This window comes from Podarcis gaigeae (assembly GCF_964106915.1).
Source record: "Podarcis gaigeae genome assembly, chromosome: 17".
Classification (NCBI taxonomy): domain Eukaryota; kingdom Metazoa; phylum Chordata; class Lepidosauria; order Squamata; family Lacertidae; genus Podarcis; species Podarcis gaigeae.
Window position 1 is genome coordinate 28311687 of NC_139694.1, and position 14821 is coordinate 28326507.

At 45.5% G+C, this 14821-nt stretch overlaps 1 protein-coding gene and 1 long non-coding RNA gene across 3 annotated transcripts in view; one reads left to right on the forward strand and one right to left on the reverse strand.

Annotated features, from left to right (window-relative positions):
* The window catches only part of LOC310835303, a 481690-nt gene that overhangs the window by 69393 nt on the left and 397476 nt on the right, over positions 1-14821 (reverse strand). The window lies entirely within an intron of this gene.
* KANK1 (KN motif and ankyrin repeat domains 1) overlaps positions 1-14821 on the forward strand; it is a 126140-nt gene that overhangs the window by 4928 nt on the left and 106391 nt on the right. The window contains exon 2 of one of the 2 annotated variants that reach the window (XM_083718384.1): positions 5765-5851. The exons of the other annotated variant lie outside the window; for it this stretch is intronic. The gene's annotated coding sequence lies outside the window, so the exon portion shown is untranslated. The remainder of the gene's footprint in view (positions 1-5764; positions 5852-14821) is intronic. 2 annotated transcript variants of the gene reach the window in all.

Genomic DNA, 14821 nt, shown 5'->3' on the forward strand with positions numbered 1-14821 from the left:
ACGGGGTGAGCTCCCATTGCTCGGTCCCTGCTCCTGCCCACCTAGCAGTTTGAAAGCACATCAAAGTGCAAGTAGATAAATAGGTACCGCTCCGGTGGGAAGGTAAACGGTGTTTCTGTGCGCTGCTCTGGTTCGCCAGAAGCGGCTTAGTCATGCTGGCCACCTGTCCTGGAAGCTGTACGCCGGTTCCCTTGGCCAGTAAAGCGAGATAAGTGCTGCAACCCCAGAGTCGGCAATGACTGGCCCTAATGGTCAGGGGTCCCTTTACCTTTATCTTACATTTTGGAAATGTACATCCAGTTCCCCCCTTTAAATTTCATTGGGGGGGCCCCCTAAGCTATAACTTGTTTAGCTTGTACGTAAATCCGGCACTGGCTGGAAACGTTTAAAGATTCACCTAGTCCAAAAGGGGACTGCCTCAAAGAAACCAGTTGCCATTTGGGGCTCTGTATTTGTGGCTGCTCTGCAAGAAACTTAACAGATCGTGGCTCAGACCCTCCAAGTGCCTCTTTTTCCCAGGGACAGTTTCTGGTTTGATCCTGGCATGTCCCGCTTTTCCGTATTTAATAATAATAATAATAATAATGGAATAGGATGTTCCTATTTTAATTGGAGAAATGTTGGAGGTATGGTATGTGTAAGAAGCAGAAGCTAGTTTTTTTAATTGATCTGAATAGAAGAATTGGCTTAATTCCTTCCACATCTTCATCTTATGACAGATAGATGGCTTGGTCAGAACGGAAAACAAAGGATGAGTGTGTTTGTCAGCAGCTGGCATGAAGGAAAGTATGAGTTCTTTGCATACTGTAGAATTTGGGTATGCAAATTAAAAAGCAACAACACTCTTCCTTGGAATATGAAAGAGCTTTTCAGTATTGATCTGTAGCCATGATTATTACTCCTTCGGCCACATAGTTTTGGATTAATAAGTAGTATATAAATTAACAAATAACCACAATGATAGTAATAATTAAGAGGAGTTGCTGGGTATTCACGATCCCCTGTTGTTCCTGTGTAAATATACTTAATTACTCTTAAAGCTGAAAATATTGTTTCTCTTAACGCTTGGAGCGCTGCTGTCAACTCGGCATTGCAGGATCAGTTCCGATGTTTTTGCTCTTGATGGAAACTGAAGATGTGCCTCTTCTGTGTTGTATTTACGAATGCCCTCTGAATCAAACTATGCCGTCAGCTTTCCTTTCTGCTTTCTAAACTCCTGCCTATTGGCCTTTCCATTCTTGCAGGGTATGTATGGCCCGTCTTAAATAATAGATGTAGGAAGTGAAATGAAATCTCTCTAATGAAGGACTTGCTTAGTAACTGATGCAAGCATTTTTTCCCCTCCTTTCTTTTTGCTTTTTCCCCACTGCTTATAGGGTAGGTGGAGCTGTCAGAAACGGGCGGCCCTCCATACTGCCGGGTTTTATAGAAGCACAATCACTTAATTGGAAACTGCTGCAAATGTATACTGCCAGCACCAGTCACTGGCCTTTAGTAATTTAGTTAATGGAATTAAGTAGTGGCATTTAACGAGAGCTTGCACACATACTTCGATATGAACCATTTGTACTTGCTCATATTTTTTAAAAGGTTGGGTAGAGAAACACAGTGCCTTCTGAAGCTGTCATGTAAGGTCCAGGAAAGTGTGTCGTTTTCAAAATCTCTTTGTTATTTCAGCACCTTATCAGTTAATCACTCTTGCATGTTCTTTCCAATAAAGAACAAACATTGGGCTGGGTGTATATTTTTCTCAGATGGAATAATAGAAAAACTAAGCAGGATATGAACAAGTTCCAACTTTTGGCATGGAACTCCCCCCCCCTCCCAATCCATCATGTTGCAGAGTGCACTGTAAAACAAGGGCAGTAAGTTGCCAGACTGGCTTGCTGTTTGTTGTGTGTCCCTGAAAATGATGTGCAAATTCTAAATGTTAGGCAGCTAATTAAGCAAAACAGTCAGGGCATTTTGACTCATCGTACATTCCAGGTCTTGTCCTTACTACTCTCCTCTCAAGCCCTACCTGTGAGTGTTCCCTTGGTAGCCATTCAGGATTGAGGTTCCACTTGGCGAAGTGTATTTATCTCCGTTGAAAACAGCCGAGCCTTTGCTTCTCTTTCTGCAACAGAGTTGCATTTCAAAACCACAAGCAATTAGCTCTTTAAACAAAGACCCAGGGAAAAACAACCTAAGAGAGGATTCTTGCCCCTCAATCTCAGAAATAGCATTGCGTCTAGAAAGCACTAGAAAGCTCATTTACCTTTCTGGTTTGTGGAAGGCTGTCCTCGACTATGTCTTCTTACCTAACAAAGGCTGTAATAAACTGGGAGGTGCACTCAAGAGGGGGGGATGCACCCAGTGGTGTAGTGTGGGTTGCTGGTGCCCAGGGCAGGCAAGCTGCTGATACCGCCAGAGCGCCTCCCTCACCAAGCGGGGCTGTACTAATCCACCTGCCTTTTCACGCAGGGGGAATCCTGGTTGGCCAATGCAGCCCTTGGCGGATGAATCCCTCCCAAGGCCCACAGATAGGAGCACCAGGGCAGGCTGGGCTGAGGTCACTCCTTGCCCACCTCCCTCCCTGGGGTGCTCTACCACCTTTGCTGGGGCGGGATAGAGATCCCCACAGAAGCCAATGCCTGCATGGGGGAACTTGGTTGCATTCCCTCAGAATTTTGCGTCCAGAGCCATGGCCTCCCCCTTCCCAAAATACTTCTTTATTTTCTGAGATGAGGGGTATGGCCCTCCCAGTCTTGTTGGACTCCGATTCCCATCAGCCCTGTTGTGGTTTCTCACACTTGGTGGTACCTCGGCTTTCAAATGCAATCCATTCCGGAAGACCGTTCAACTTCCAAAACATTTGAAAACCAAAGCATTTACTTCTGGAAGCATTTAGTTATGGAAAACTCAATATGGAAGCTGCGTGGCATGTTCGACTTCTGAAAAGCGTTCAAAAACCAAAGCAGTTCTGGGTTTTCGGTCCTTGAAAACCAAAACGATCGACTTCCGAGACGTTCGAAAACCAAATACTTCTGAAGCTTACTGCCTCCAACAGTGAGGGTAGAAAAATAGCCGTTGAATACAGAAAGTTGTCTGCATTGCAAAGGTCTGAGAAAACGAAAGGTTTTTTTTTTCACCTTGTGCCCAAATGAAGCCAACGTGGGGAAGCCAAGTGCCTTTCAGGAGGGACTACCCATTAGGGAGCCGCCATAATTGGGGTCTCACATTTGCAGGATGACCATTTCTAAGGCCCCGAGAGGTACTGTGGCTGGCTCTCAGCTGCTAAGTGGTTCTGCTCTCAGGTCAAATTTCCTGAACTTCCTTCCTGGCCCAGTTCACCGTGACGGAAACCAGAGCGCACAGAAATGCCGTTTACCTTCCCGTCACAGCGGTACCTATTTATCTACTTGCGCTGGCGTGCTTTCGAACTGCTAGGTTGGCAGGAGCTAGGACTGAGCAACGGGAGCTTACTCCACCGTGGGGATTTGAACTGCCGACCTTCTGATTGGCAAGCCCAAGAGGCTCAGTGGTTTAGACCACAGCGCTACCCGTCTGGGCCACAGAATCCTGGTGTGCAAATGTTGCAAACCTTCCAATTGGCAAGCCCAAGAGTCTCAGTGGTTTGGACCACAGCGCCACCCGCGTCCCTATCTAGTAACTATGGTCCATGCTTAAGGCATCACACATTATTATAAGTGTGTAACTATGAGAGAGTGAGTGCTCAGAGGCAAGATTTCACTTTATTCATGTTGCTACTTATTCTAACATCTCCCAGGGTCATTTACCGGCCTCTCCTCTCCCCTCCTCTGAGTATTCCTGTTTGGCCTTATGCTTTCTTCTATAACTGACGTGATATCCACAGTAGTGTTTGCACTGGAGTTGCAAAAAACTATTCTTTAATTAGAAATGGCTCTGTGCAAACAAAGACAGCGCTCGTGGGAGTGAGGAATGTTGTTTTCCGCCACCCACAACAAGGGGAGTTTAGGAGAATACCGTGAACAGAGGCTTTGCTCCCGCAAAGCTCACGGATCCTTCTGTTGGCGTTAATTAAAAGTCTTCAGACTTTGCCTTTTAAAACACACACACACACACATCTCCAATAAACCTTGACCACCAGTCCCGTCCTCCCAAACCACAGGCTCATGTAGGGATGGTCATTGGGGATTCTTTGTTACCTGCCAGAGTAGAAGTAATGCTGTAAAGAGCAGTTTCTTACCTTATTTTTCTGCACCGGCTCCCAGCTTCTAAATTATGAATATCAAAACAGTAGCTGCTACAAGGGGAAGGAAAGGAAAACAGCTTTCATTCCTCTCTGGTGTGAGAGAGAAGGGGGACCAGGGAAGGAGGAGGAGAAGGAGACCACACTTCCTTTTCCTCTTGGCCCCTTCCCCTATATTCTTTATGTGTTTTTACTGTGTCTATTTAAGCCTGTGGTTCCCAGCGTTGGACAAGTGCCCCACGGGAGGGGGGGAATTAGATTTTTAAGAGGAGAATTTGAGAATGAGTTATTATCAGTTAATGGCCCTTTAGGCTTCCTCCACATGAATAGGAGTTTACCTTTTGAATAATAAGAATTATATGTCACGGGAGGGTGTGCATCAGAATTTTGGAGATGCTTAGGTGGGGCATGGCCAAAAAAAAAGGTTGGGAACCACTGATTTAAGCTCCTAATATTTCCCTGAGCTTCTGTATCTTACAAGGAACAGGTAGTTCTTTGAAGGATTTCAGATCGCACCTTTTCCCGGTGTTAACTCAAAGAACAAATCTTGTGGTTTTATGTTTTGATTTTGTTCTGTGAACCACCCTGAGACCTTCGGGTATAGAGTGGTATACAAATTCAAATAATAATAATAATAATTTATGTATTTATGTCTGTGAGTGCTGCAGCGAGATCATTAAATACCCCAAAACTGGCGTACCCGTGAAAGAGGAGTGGCGGTTGAAATGGATGGACTATGCAGAATTAACAAGTTTCAACTAGTAAAACCAGAGAACAAAATGGAAGTTTTCAAGAGGGAGTGGAAAATGTTTGTAGATTATTATTTTCAGTAATTAATTGTGAACAGGTTAGCATGCTAGTGGGTTTGGAGTAAGTTCAGCAGTAAAAGTTGCTTTGAGAATAAAATTGGGAAAAAAAGGCACAGATTAGTTACAATATGCAGTGGCAAAAGATATTTTTTTACATGTTGTGAGCCGCCCAAAGTGGATGGGGAAACCCAGCCAGATTGGGGGTGTGTGTTATAAATAATACAATTGTTTTTGTTGTTGTTTAATTATTGTAAACATTTCTGAGGAGGCGGGTGGCGCTGGGGTCTAAACCCTGAGCCTCTTAGGCTTGCCAATCAGAAGGTTGGTGGTTCAAATCCCTGCCATCGGGTGAGCTCCTGTTGCTCTGTCCCAGCTTCTGCCAACCTAGCAGTTTGAAAGCACAACAGTGCAAGTAGATAAATAGGTACCACTGCAGCAAGAAGGTAAACAGCGTTTCCATGCGCTCTGGTTTCTGTCACCATGTTCTGTTGCGCCAGAAGCAGTTTAGTCATACTGGCCACATGGCCCGGAAACCTGTCTGTGGGCAAACGGCAGCTCCCTCGGCCTGAAAGCGAGATGAGTGTTGCAACCCCATCCAGGGATCCTTTTTTAAAAAAACCATTTCTGGCATGCTGCTGTAACTCTTGGAGGAGAAAGTATTAACCAATTTCCTCTGAAACCTGTATCCCATATCACCATCAGAAGGATGCAGAGAGAGAGAGAGAGAGAGAGAGAGAGAGAGAGAGAGAGAGAGAGAGAGGTGTCTGTGCTTTCCGTTTTTGGAAAGAAACAAATGGTTTGCTCCCGTTTTGGCCGTCCTGCCTGAAAGGTGTGAGTGGAATCAGCCTCTTTTCACTTTCTGTTTTCCCTTCGGCCACCCGGTGCCAATTCCCAGGGCAACTGTGACAGCTGGTCGGTGTCCAAAGTCCTTGCCTGTTGTTTAAACTTGCATCAGGAAATGATTTGTCAGGAGATCAAAGCTCTGGTGGGGCGAATGAACCATTTTGCCAAACCGCAAGTTTGGCCTGGATGTAAACATCGCCTGACATATTTACGAGGCCCATCAAAGCTCTTGACACATGAACGATCTCTGTCTTTCGCACAAATCTGACGTGTCTAATTTCATATGGTACCCATAGGGCTATTCAGACTTGTGCTTGAGGGAGGAGGTGAAGCGTGCAATGGCAGAAGATGGATGGCTTATTTAAGAAGTGAAAAAATTAAAGCCCCGTTCTAGGGGTGTGGACTTTCTTCATATGATTATTTACACTTTTAAGTCCCCTTCTAGTCCTCTGGAAGAAAGTAAAAGCGCAATGCACATGTTGGTAGATGAGGCAGGGGTTTATCGAAATAAATGATTAGGAAGCCATCGTAATTTAGACGCCCAACAAATCATAGAATCGGTGAGCTGAAAAGGACCCCCTGTGATTTGGGGGGTCTTTTACCCAATGCTGGACTCAAACCCACAACTCCGAGATTAAGAGTCTTCTACTCCTCCTTCTATGCTTGCCTTCTTCCTGTGTTACAGATGCAAATAAAGTAAAGGGACCCCTGACCATTAGGTCCAGTCGTGGCCAACTCTGGGGTTGCGGCGCTCATCTCGCTTTATTGGCCGAGGGAGCCGGCGTACAGCTTCCAGGTCATGTGGCCAGCATGACTGAGCCGCTTCTGGCGAACCAGGGCAGCGCACGGAAACACCGTTTACCTTCCTGCTGGAGCGGTACCTACTTATCTACTTGCACTTTGATGTGCTTTTGAACTGATAGGTTGGCAGGAGCAGGGACCGAGCAACAGGAGCTCACCCCATCTCGGGGATTCGAACCGGCAACCTTCTGATCGGCAAGTCCTGGGCTCTGTGGTTTAACCCACAGCGCCACCCGCGTCTCTACAGATGCAAATAATTTTGTTTAAATTTTATTGCCTTTGCTTATAGAGAGAAAAGAGGTATTTCCTTATGTGTATTATTAGCTAAACCAACTTCCCAAGTCTGTACTGCTGATACCATTTCATATCACTAAAATGCATTGCACCTTTAACTCACTAATAGCCCTGGTAACTGCGGGATAAAGGCCTGGTAAAAGCCCTCCAGATGCCGGTACTATTTTTAACAAAGATATTAATGCTTATTGATTAGAGGATTATGTAGGACACAAGCTTATGTGATTCCTTTAATGGAATATTGTCTCCATAAATGGGGGTATACTTAGTTAACTTGTCAAATAAATGCAGCTTATGTTACACTACTATTACTTTGCCCAAACTGCTTTGAGGAAACTTAGAATTGTAGAGCTGGAAGGGACCCCAGGGGTCATGTAGTCTAACCCCCTGCAATGCAGGAATCTCAGCTAAGCTTTTGCACAAAAAACAAGGTGGGCACATGTAGGCTACAGAAAAAAAAACTTGCACGAAAAGGCTGATTTGAAAATTCAGTTTGTATGAATAGTAGTGTAATCAGCATCACATGGTAACAAGCAAAAACAGATGGAATAGCTAGCATGAAGCACCCGCTTCCAAATGCACCCCCATTTACAAATACATCATTCATCAGTTTATATGCATGCTGCAATCTTATGATCATCAAGCCAGTCATGGATTGTATGTTGTTTAGTCGTGTCCGACTCTCCGTGACCCCATGGACCAGAGCACGCCAAGCACTCCTGTCTTCCACTGCCTCCCGCAGTTTGGTCAAACGCATGCTGGTAGCTTCAAGAACACTACCCAACCATCTCGTCCTCTGTCGTCCCCCTCTGCTTCTGCCCTCAATCTTTCCCAACATCAGGGTCTTTTCCAGGGAGTCTTCTCTTCTCATGAGGTGGCCAAAGTATTGGAGCCTCAGCTTCAGGATCTGTCCTTCCAGTGAGCACTCAGGGCTGATTTCCTTAAGAATGGATAGGTTTGATCTTCTTATGGATTGTATAGAACAATGCTAAGCCAGGGATAGTGGTTTGTTGTTCCTGCTTGATGATGATGATGATGATGATGGTAGTGATGATACACATCTGGCTGGGTTTCCCCAGGGTGGTTTACACCACTTAAAAAAATGTAAAAGGTTAAACATAAAAAACTTATACAAGACTGCTTTCAGATGTCTTCTAAAAGTTCCACAGTTCTTTATCTCCTTGACATCTGAAGGGAGGGCGTTCCACAGGGCGGGTGCCACTACCAAGAAGGCCCTCTGCCTGGTTCCCTGTAACTTTGCTTCTCTCAGTGAGGGAACCAGCAGAAGACCCTTGGAGCTGGACCTCAGTGTCTGGGCAGAACAATGGGGGTGGAGACGCTCCTTAAGGTATAATAATAATAATTAATAATAATAATAATAATTGTATCCTGCCCACCTCAACCAAAACCGATGCCGTTAAAGGTCAGCACCAACACTTTGAATTGTGCTTGGAAACGTCCTGGGAGCCAATGTAGGTCTACCGGTGTTATACGGTCTTGGCGGCCGGTCCCAGTCTGATAAGGGGAACAAATGAATTAGGTGCCTGTTCCACCTTCACGGTAAACCAATTGAATGATAAATGGGTGGTGAATGTAGCCTTTGGGGTTTACTTTTAAAAGCTGCTCTTTCAATACAAAAGGGTTTTTTTGGAGGGGGTTGCTGCTAAATCAGTGTTTCAGGACAAGCAGAAGGTTCTAGACCAGTGGTCGCCAAACTTGGCCCTCCAGCTGTTTTGGGACTACAACTCCCATCATCCCTAGCTAACAAGACCCAGTGTTCAGGGATGATGGGAATTTTAGTCCTAAAACAGCTGGAGGGCCAAGTTTGGCCACCACTGTTCTAGACAAATCACCCCATGAAATTTGACCTGCCTAAGAGAGTCCCAGGGACGCGGGTGGCGCTGTGGGTTAAACCACAGAGCCTAGGACTTGCCGATCAGAAGGTTGCAGTTCGAATCCCTGAGACGGGGTGAGCTCCCGTTGCTCGGTCCCTGCTCCTGCCAACCTAGCAGTTCGAAAGCACATCAAAGTGCAAGTAGATAAATAGGTACCGCTCCGGCAGGGAGGCAAACAGCGTTTCCGTGCGCTGCTCTGGTTCTCCAGAAGCGGCTTAGTCATGCTGGCCACATGACCCGGAAGCTGTACGCTGGCTCCCTCGGCCAATAAAGCGAGATGAGTGCCGCAACCCCAGAGTCGGTCACGACTGGACCTAATGGTCAGGGGTCCCTTTACCTTTACCTAAGAGAGTCCCATAAAAGAGAAAGAGTTGTGAAGAATGTTGCACTTGAATCTGGGAAGGTGGGAAATATTTTCAGGGTAAATTTCTGGTGGGAACTCTGCAACAGTGGAGAGCAAGGAGTGGCTTATAAGACTCCTATGATACATGCCAGCAATTAGCTTGAGGGTGTAGGAAGGTTGAACATGCAAGGCGGGAAATGTTTGTGTTTCCCATTAAACTTAATTGCCATTCTTAACACATTTATGGCGCTGAGAAGTCTTAACCTGAGAACTTGCTGGTGCCATCGTGGTACCACCTGTTTTGGCTTGTGTCTCCGCCACTTTCCACAAGCGAGTGATGTTATAAAACAAGGACTGAGGGTGTAACTGCTCAGACTGGTGCTTCTGCAGCTCCAGTGTATGGCAGATGTTAACATGACATTGCCTAGGCTTGCACTGGAATACAGAAAATTTCTACAAGCCCCAAGGCGCCATGCAAGGAAAGCATTAGGTATTTCTCTGAAGAACAACAGCAAAAGGAAAGGAATTCCATTCAGAAGCTGAGAGATTAGCATTCTTTGTTTCATGCAAAGGCAGCTACAGGCCACAGAGGACTTCAGCCTTGCAGTTTTCTACATAGTTTTGATCCATTCCTTAACATTTATACATTTATTTCTGTACCCTAAGCTGGCAACTCTGCTTCTGATCAATGTGATAGTAAATGGATGGTTTTTACTGGAGAATTTGATTTTCTTCTTACGATTCAGTTACACATTGCATGCTGTTTCTATTGCAAAAAGATTGCAAAAAAACATTTTTCTCTCTCATTAATGCCCCCCAAATTGTAAAAAGTGTTGCAAATATTCTCATTAGAGATCTACTTTATTTCTTTTAGAAGAGTTACATATTGCCCTTCGGCAAATTCTTCCAGGACATGGCCTCATGCAACACAGCAACTTTAAAAAGATTGCAGAAGCACGGCAGGTGTGTTAAAATAGGCGCAGCCTTCCAGATTTTGAAATCTATTTGAGTGTTGCTTACCATTACTTCTTGGGAAAATGTCAAGTATGAAACATCTTCTGAAAGGAACACTCATTTTCACTTGAATTTTGAAAGTGCAGCTTTAAACATCTGAGTAACTTTCTGTTCAGACTTTAATTATACTTTGTCCGTGGATCAAAGAACATAGGAAATGTCAACTCATTAGAAGTTGACTTTCTACTGTTTCAGACTATAAAATGCCACCCGTTTTCCCAGAGAGGTCAAGTTCCAGGGAACACAATACAGTAAAGCAGTGTGTGTTGCGTGTTAGAGGCAGAGACTGTATTTTGCAGCACAGATCAGGCAATTCCTCCAAGCTCAATTCCTCCAAGCACAAGATGGCGGGGTATAAATAATAAATTACTACTACTACTACTACTACTACTACTACTACTACTCAATGTTGCAGGTCCCTCTAAAGCCATGAACCATGTCCAACATGGCAATTAACTGTGCTGTGTGGGTGAAGGATGCTAATGCTAAATGAGTCTGAAGTTGGCTTCTTGTTTCTTGAGGTCCAGCTCCAAGGGCCTTCTGGCAGTTCTCTCCTTGCGAGAAGCGAAGTTACAGGGAACCAGGCAGAGGGTCTTCTTGGTGGTGGCACCCGCCTTGAGGAACGCCCTCCCTTCAGATGTCAAAGAAATAAACAACTATCTGACTTTTAGAAACATCTGAAGGGATGTTTTCAATGTTTGATGTTTTATCATGTTTTTAATATTGTTTTGGGAGCTGCCCAGAGTTGCTGGGAAAACCCAGCCAAGTGGGCGGGGTATAAATAATAAATTCTTCTTCTCTGTTCCGTTATTCACAACAGAGGTGCAGGACCAGCTCACACAAGAAACTGAAGCTGTTTTATCTCTCTTCGAAGTGCTCTTCCCCTAAAACACCCCTTAAATGCCTCGCCTCGCCAAATCCAAACCTTGAACTGAATTTGAGGCCTCACACAGCCCTAATTGCTCCATAAAACATTGAACGCCTAATTACCATAGTTTTCGCTCCATAAGACACACCAGACCATAAGGCGCACCTAGTTTTGGGAAGAGGAAAACAAGAAAAAATAATTCTGAATCCCAGAAGCCAGAACAGCAAGAGGGATCTGGCTTCTGCGATAGCCTCTGGCTGTTCTGGCTTCTGGGATAACCGTGCCAAGCCTCTTCAGGGCAGCGGGATGAAGGCTCCCCATGCCCGAAGAGGCTGCGCACGGCTAAGGCAGAAGCCAGGACAGGTGCGTCGCTGAAGGGGCTTCACAGTTCTCCCTCTCTGCGCAGTGCCTCTCCTGTTCCTCCTCCGGCTTCCAGGACAGACGTGTCGCTGGAGAGGCGCTGCACAGAGAGGTAGAGCTGTGCAGCGCCCCTTCAGCGAAGCGGGAGAAGGAACAGAAGGGGCTCTATTCCTCCTCCTGCTTTGCTGAAGGGGCACTGCGCAGCTCTACCTCTGCGCAGTGCCATTTGCTCCATAAGACACACTCACATTTCCCCTTACTTTTTAGGAGGAAAAAAGTGTGTTTTATGGAGCGAAAAATACGGTAATCGTGGTTGGCAGGTGGGCACTTGAGCATCTCATTCCATATCTCCTTCTCCTCTTCCCCACCAAAAACATGTTCAATTAACCCTGATTAAATTTGTTGTTGTCCAACTGTCGTCCCCCCCTTTCAACAACCCAGGTGGACCCAAACTAGGGCTAACCTCAGACAAAACCCAAATTGGCTTGATTTGGTTTGGGATCAGGGATCTGTCTGAAGCCAGCACATAATCCTTATTAGTTTTGTACTTTTCAGGTCTACAACCCTGTCACTAAAACGGAGAGACTATATTCATAGCAGGCCAGCAAGCTCTCCAATGTGCTACGCAAATTTCATGTTATGCAGCCTTCGCCCCTCTTCCTGCTGTGCTTCACATTTTCCCCGAGACGCTATTTTGTGGCGTTTTTCTTGATCGAGTAAAGGTAGGGCATGTGCTATTGTGGGTTTTGAAGTCAAGGCCTGCTTTTTGCGTGCCAGACTGTTTGTGAGAGAACGGTTGCTTGACATTACGAGTTTCTGGATAAGCCCGTTTTCTGTAAAGGTATTTAGTACAGTGGACCCTCCGGATATGAACTTAATTCGTTCTGGGGGTCCGTACTTACCCCAAAAAGTCCATATCTGGAGGCACTGCTTCTGCGCACACATGCGGCGCGATAGAGCGCTTCTGCGCATGTGCGCACAGCGAAACCCGGAAGTATACAAATTCGTTTGCCACATTCGTAACCCGAAGGTAACGTAACCTGAGGTACCACTGTATTTTTAAATGCATAGTTACATATACATGTAGTATTCTCCCACACATTGAAGGTCCAGTGAAAACTGGTGGAATGAAGACTGTTTTACATTCACGCTAATGAAATGGCTGGTTTCATGAATGTTCCCCATGCCTTAAGTGACTTGAACAATTCTGTTTTTATCTTCAGTACTAAATGCAACCACACTCCCAACTTTGCACGTTGTTTTGAGCTCTTGTTTTGTGTGTCTGTGGTTGGTAGCTAATGTGGGGTTAGGTAAGGCTTTTCTATATGTCTGCCAGTGTGGAATTGACTTTAAGCCAGAGGAACATGCATTTGTTTTTTAAGAGAGAATATATTATACATTACTCACCCTGAGCCTTGAGGGATCAGACTGGTTAAAAATGAATAAATCTGTGCTGCTGAGTGACTAATGCATGCTGCTATAGTTTTATTACAGGGCGTTTGGTAACGGGTGGAGGGTAAGAAATGCACGTTCAAATGTTTCTCCTGGTTGTGCTTGGTGTTTTTTAATGGTAGTTCAGCTTGTTTATAAACCATTGTTGGCTTTCATCCAGGGAGCTCTGGGCAGCAAGACAGGCTGGATGATGTCCTAGAGCAGGCACCCCCAAACTTGGCCCTCCAGATGTTTTGGGACTAAAACTCCCATCACCCCTAGCTAACAGGACCAGTGGTCAGGGATGATGGGAATTGTAGTCCCAAAACATCTGGAGGGCCGAGTTTGGGGATGCCTGGCCTAGAGCATTTTATGATCTCGACTGAGCACATCATTGTGCCTTGCAGTGTGACGATGTGAGCCCTGAAAAAGATCTTTGGTTCCTCCATTGGATTCTCAAGTAGCCATCTGCCAGAACCTGTCAGTGGGCTGTTTTCTGCTGACCCAGCTGCAGCAGATTCTGAGAAGGACCCACTCGGGACTTGGATGGCCACCAACTTGGATGGCTTTATGTGAGGATTAGATAAATTCATGGAGGATGAGGCTATCAACAGCTACTTACCACAGTGGCCATGTTCCACGGGGGTAGAGCAAACACAAGGACTGGGACAGAGCAGCATTCGAAATTCACCGGGTGCATTTTGCACCTGTCTACCGGGTGGCGCTGTGGGTTAAACCACAGAGCCTAGGACTTGCCAGTCAGAAGGTTGGCGGTTCAAATCCCTGAGACGGAGTGAGCTTCCATTGCTCGGTCCCTGCTCCTGCCAACCTAGCAGTTCGAAAGCACATCAAAGTGCAAGTAGATAAATAGGTACCGCTCCAGTGGGAAGGTAAACGGCATTTCTGTGTGTTGCTCTGGTTCGCCAGAAGTGGCTTAGTCATGCTGGCCACATGACCCAGAAGCTGTACGCTGGCTCCCTCGGCCAGTAAAGCAAGATGAGTGCCGCAACCCCAGAGTCAGCCACAACTGGACCTAATGGTCAGGGGTCCCTTTACCTTTACCAGCCACTAGTGACCAAGTGAAGATGCCCAGGAGCCACGATGGTGCCTGAAATCTCCACCATCTAGAGGTGCCTGCCTGGCAGTCCTTGGATCTGGACTGCTTTTACACATTAGCAACACATCCTGTAGAATTCTATCCGTTATATTTTATCTGCACAATCAGAATGAGTTTCAGCGACCAAAAGGTCTTACTGAAAAATACGACTTTCGAGCCATCTGGCCCAACGTGGCACCTAAGCATTCCATTTTGGCAACCCTGGTTTAAGGAGCCATTTGGCACCTAGGTTATATACTGGAGTTTCTAACCCCTGGACAGGGTAGAGGGAGACGAATCAAGCTTTTACTCTGAGGAAGCTTAAGACTTCAAAATACTGTGCAGCTCCTCTAGATTCTAAGGAAACTCAACAGTCTCGAGTAAGATGGAATACTCATGTCATTACACTTAGTTCATCTTGGAAGTGTTCTGAAGTTGACTTCGGATATTATAAGCAATTGGCAGAGGAAGACTATAATTCACATTTTGTTGCCTCACACATCCTGTGTACAGTGTGAAATGCAAATTATCACACCCTCTGTTACTAATGCTTCATTTGTCGTTATTTGTTTGTGGTGTCTGACCTGTGCTCAATTTACATAATTTACACCATTATTAACAGGCTGATCTTAATTACCCTGCAACTTATTTTAAGCAAATGGTAAGTTGAGTCGTGGTTGGGATGAGCCAGCTATCCTGTTTCTCCACTCACAAAAAGAGGGTGTTACCAAGGCGATGGTCATCAATGATACATGATCATGTCAACATCAAAGCAGACGTTCTTGCTTGGGTGATCCACAGAATGGTGAGCTACAACCCTATTTTATTGTTCAAACAAAACGAGTTTCGTCCTC